This window comes from Dendrobates tinctorius, unplaced genomic scaffold (assembly GCF_039654945.1).
Source record: "Dendrobates tinctorius isolate UK_male_01 unplaced genomic scaffold, ASM3965494v1 ptg000093l, whole genome shotgun sequence".
In the NCBI taxonomy this organism is placed as follows: Eukaryota; Metazoa; Chordata; class Amphibia; order Anura; family Dendrobatidae; genus Dendrobates; species Dendrobates tinctorius.
This window is the reverse complement of record NW_027361761.1, coordinates 26,618,614-26,623,807: the sequence shown is the minus strand read 5'-3', so window position 1 is coordinate 26,623,807 and position 5,194 is coordinate 26,618,614. Positions and strand designations below refer to the sequence as shown.

General features: G+C 38.9%; 1 pseudogene; it reads left to right on the top strand.

Annotated features, from left to right (window-relative positions):
• Positions 1-677: 677 nt before the first annotated feature.
• Positions 678-4,441, top strand: LOC141098652 (serine/threonine-protein kinase SBK1-like; annotated as a pseudogene).
• The last annotated feature ends 753 nt before the right edge of the window (positions 4,442-5,194 follow it).

Sequence of the window (5,194 nt, the reverse complement as noted above, 5' to 3'; positions counted from 1 at the left end):
AATCAGGCATGGCCTCAACCCAGACATCAAACAAGCTGTCTACAAATATCTAAAGGGCTGTCACATTGTAGAAGGATCAACTTTATTCTCATTTGCACAAGGAAAGACTAGAAGCAATGGGATGAAACTGAATGGGAGGAGACACAGATTAGATATTAGAAAAAACTTTTTGACAGTTAGAGTGATCAATGAGTGGAACAGGCTGCCACGAGAAGTGGTGAGTTCTCCTTCAATGGAAGTCTTCAAACAGAGGCTGGACAGACATCTGACTGGGATGATTTAGCAAATCCTGCTTTGAGCAGGGGGTTGGACCAGATGGCCCAGGAGGTCCCTTCCAACTCAACGATTCTATGATTCTATGATCCTTTATACCTGAGCTATTCCTGAACTTCCCACTCAGAATATACTTGTCAGTGAGCTCCCCATTTCCATATGACTAGAGGGTCACTTACATCATTGTCCTTGAAAAGGGGAGGATCCTCAATCTCATGGCTATGGTGCCCATAAAAGACTGTTGGTCCTTGCAGTCATTTGAGTTTGATCCTTAAAACAAGATCTTTGCTCTCAACTGCTAGAGAAGCGACTTCACGAATTGTGAGATTGCAGCTCTTGTGATACGTTGGATCAGAATCTAAGCGAGAAAACCCAACTGAAACTTTGCTTCATCATAAGCGAGGATGGAAGCCATTCATACAATTGAGCTCACCCACACTAGAGAGAAGGATTACGAATTGTTGAAGACTCTGGGCAGCGGAACCTACGGCAGAGTGGTCATGGCTCGTGAGAAGAAGACAGGTAAGCCCAACCATTACTACTGTGTAGTCATAAATTGATTATACCATAAAGTTTCTTTGCATTATATGTTTATTACCTTCAGAATGTTTAATACTTACATTTTTCATAAAAGTTAGAAACTTGTAAAAATTTCAAATCCCATAAACACTTAAGAAGCTTTGAATCCCTTAAGGCTGGGGGCTTTATGATGAAGTCTTTGTTTCTCTTTCATAGTCATTCCAGAATACTTAGTATTAACATTTTCTATAAGAGCTGGTATGTTTATGGATGAGTTGTTTTTGTCTTCTGCAGCATTTTGGAGTTTATGCAACTAACCAACTTTTTTAAAAAAAAAAAAAAAGCCCTCATTCAGATTGACTATTTTTGAAAGTGGAGCTGTATGAGGGGATTTTTGTTCTCTTTTCTCTACAAGGTTTAGTTTTCATTTGTGCTGTTTTCTAGTAAATGCAACATTACTTAAATCTTTTGTATATTTTATCTTAAAAAAAAAAAAAAATCCATTTTCACATTTTAAATCCTGTTGATATGTCACTAAATAGTGAAGAGGGCAAAAAAAAAAAATATTGCATTTTTGTGAGTGTAGCAAGACAAAATACTATATTAATAGAATACCCAATCAACCTGCAGAATATTTTTCCTTAGAAGGGAATTCAATTTTTCAGGACAGTTTCTACTGGTGACATTTTTGGTGGCATAGAAAATCCAGAAATTTATTATTGCTTCACTTTATCCCATACAGTGCATGGTCTTAAGAAAAAAAAAAAATGATGTAACTTCTATATCATTGTGGCTATCCGTGGTCATACCGCAATGCTCCCAGACCAAGGAAAAAAAAAAATAAAATTTTTGAGCCCATGTGCCTCTGGTGCAGCTGTATATGAGGGGTTAGTCTGCTAGCACTGGTGTTTTCACTGATCCTAGCATGCAAAACAGAAGCCGCGGAGACACCATCACATGTTTCTCATGCAATGACTAGCCAGGTCTGTGGATGGATACCATGTTTTGGCATAGGTGGTTTCCTTCATTGGAGACTGCCCTTCCCGTGGTTGTTCCTTCCCGGTGAAAGACCTGGCTAGTCATTGCTTGCGTTGAGAAACATGTGATGGTGTCTCCGCGGCTTCTGTTTTGCATGTTTTACATATTTCCCATAAGGGATGGGGGCAGTGCTCTAGAATCACTGCGTTGAGAAACACGTGATGGTGTCTCCGCAGTGTCAGATGTTGATCTCCATGAGGTCAATCATCATCATTTTTCACTGATCCTAGCAGTTACAGCAGGAGCAAAACTGCACATAAGTCGCATGGTGCAGCTTCTGTACCGGTGCTCTCACCATGACGGAGACATCTGTCATGGAGCAATAAATGAAAAGGAAAAAAAAAAAAAGAGAACCACCAGGTATGGAAGAAAGTGGAAGAGACAAGCAAAATAGTATAAAATTAAAAAATAAAAAAAATAGAAATGAAGTTAAAATTAAAATGCCTTTATTAAAATGTGGCACAAGGTAACAGAATTTATTTATAAAATTGATGGCATTAAAAAAGTATATATATTACATATACACACACAATTTTTATGCCATCAATGTTAGATTTTATTTTGTCTCTTCCACTTACTTCCATATCTGGTGGTTTTCTCCTTTTCTAGTCCGGATGGTCTGCCATTCAGTCTTTTTTTGAGGATGTGGATCCACCAATATTTAGTATATTCATGATTTCCATTATTAAACTTATATTTGTTTGGTGATCTACATCCTTTTGTATTTAACTTTTAATGGAGCAATTAATGACTAGAGATCTTGACAGATATACACATCAGGCATTAAGGGGTTAAAGACCAATATTTAGAGTAAGGCCCATTTTCTCCAAAGATTTTGCTTTGATATCAAATCTTTGTTACTTCATTAAGGAAACAACGTGGTCCTTAAATTAATGAAGACGAGGACAAAGCATGAAAATTTCCTCAATGAGCTCTGTGTATCCATCCATCTATCAGGTCATGAAGGGATCATCTATACCCACCCCATCTACGTGGACTCGGATAACTTCTACGTCCTGACCCAGGATTTGGCCCCTGCAGGAACTCTTCACTCGCTAATAGAACCCGGTGTAAGTATTTCAGAATCACTAAATGTTTTTGTATATTTAATTATGTAAAATTGTGGCCGTATTTTTTTTTGAAAATGCTCTAAAGTGCAGTCAGGAACAAGGTTATAGTTTAGTTTTTAACACTTATCTATACTCCAGGAAAGGTGTTCCCCAACATGTGGCTCAATAGTTCTAGCTAAAAACCTTACTTGCCCCTTCTTGACAGTAGTATTAGTGGTTTTGTATAGACTAGAAAGTCAAATTGAGAATTCCTATTCTAGATTCAAGTACTAGTAGGGTTTTTCTTTGTTTCACCAATAGATAGTTATCAATGCATTTTTTTTTGTTTAGTAAGATACTTACCAGTTGGCGGCATCTGCTATTCCCAATGCCGTTCTGATCCTTTAGTGCATCATGTGACCAAGGTTGTGACTTCCTGGTTCGCTCCAGTGTTTGCTGGAAGAATGGGAAGTCACTTCTCAATGTAAGTCTAGGAGATTGAAAAGGAGGCTCTCAGACTTGCGACGAGAGTTGGTGATCGTTATCAGTGACTTCTACCAATGAGAGCTAAAGGGAATGGAAGAGGAGAGGGGCCAGAGCAGTGTCGGCAACAGTACAATACGGCCAACCATAAGTATTACACTACTCACAGAAAACACTCCAGTAAGACAATGGTTATCAAAATCTTATGCTGAACTAACATGAAAATGTGGAGATATAGTACCATTCTGATTTTCCTAGGATCATACACATTTTCAAGTAAAATGATCATGTATCTAATGGTTTCCTCTACTTTTCCAGGTTGGAATTCCAGAAGTGAAGGTGAAGCGTTGTGCGCTACAGTTGGCCAGAGCGCTAGAATACATGCACGATCAAGGACTAGTACACAGATGTAAAACCAGACAATGTATTACTAATGGACCAAGATTGCTTCCATGTTAAATTGAGCGATTTTGGCCTGACACAAGCAATCGGTTCTCTGGTGCCATCAATGTCATTCATCATTCCTTTCATGTCCCCGGAGCTCTGTCAATTGCAACGCCATGAAGCGCTTGTTTTAAGGCCCAGCACTGACACATGGGCCTTTGGTGTACTTCTGTTTATAGCATTTACTGGATATTTTCCATGGGAAAGAGCGGTAGAAGACGATCCTCTGTTCCAAGAATTTATCTACTGGCAGCATTTTGAAAATCAAAATGCACCTCCAGGACACTGGACCAAGTTTTCCATCAATGCACATGAATTTTTTCATTGCCTGCTCTCAAGACCCCACCACCAGGAGTTCAGTGAACATAGTCATGAACCATCTTGACTTTCCATGGGGTGAACACCACGTGCCTGAACACTCCCATGAGACTGTTGTAGACAATGTTGACATGGAACATTTGGAGACAGAATTCATCATCATTGAAGAAGATGAGTATCTTGTGGTGGAGAACCGAGGGGACGTAGAGAGCATCATCATCATAGGCGGTGCCTCAGAGGAAGTCATATCTCAGTCCTGTGATGCACTACTGATTATGTCTGACAACACCAACCTTGATCTGGGATCAGAAGTTTAAATCCTTTAAATCTTGCGAGGTAAAGATATGGCGAGTTCAAAATCTAGCATGTACACTGATTAATTTGTGTTGGCTTCTGAATTATAAGATTATGGCTGGCCTTCAGTGCAAATGTCACCATGCTGTTTTACCAAGGGTGTAAATTTGCATTTTGCCCTTTTTATTCAAGTCCATGGATGAGAGATGTGGGTACACTGGGTAGGTTTTGGCATCTGCCAGCAATGCACAGAAACTGAATTGCAAGGAGAAGTCCTTAGATGAACATGAACCAAATAATGTGAATGGCTTTTACTTTTTGATTTGGAACTGTATGAAAACCCATGTAGATAATTTCTCAGCCTGAAACACAACTTCTTGACCCATATAGCAGCATTTAACCTCTTGTATCAGAACCCAACTAACCTGGGTTGTGTTTTTGGTGAATTTGATAACTCATTAGTGGTCTTCTGTTTTTATTGGTTTTACTAATGGCTTTAAGGTCCTCTTGCTATTTGACCACACAATGATCAGTCTTCTTCCTAGTAACAATTTACTGGGCAGACATGTTTTATTAGCCTTGTAATAAAGTTTGATTTTATGTATATTTGATTTCCCATTCTCCTATAACCATCTGGAAGCATCCTACATTTTTCTCTCAATATTTAGCTTCTCTTTTGTCTTGGCACCAGAATCACCAATTCCCAGGCGGATTTCCAAACCCAGGAGATGGAAGACATTATCTTAGTCATTAAATAGATGAGCAGAGGGATGTCT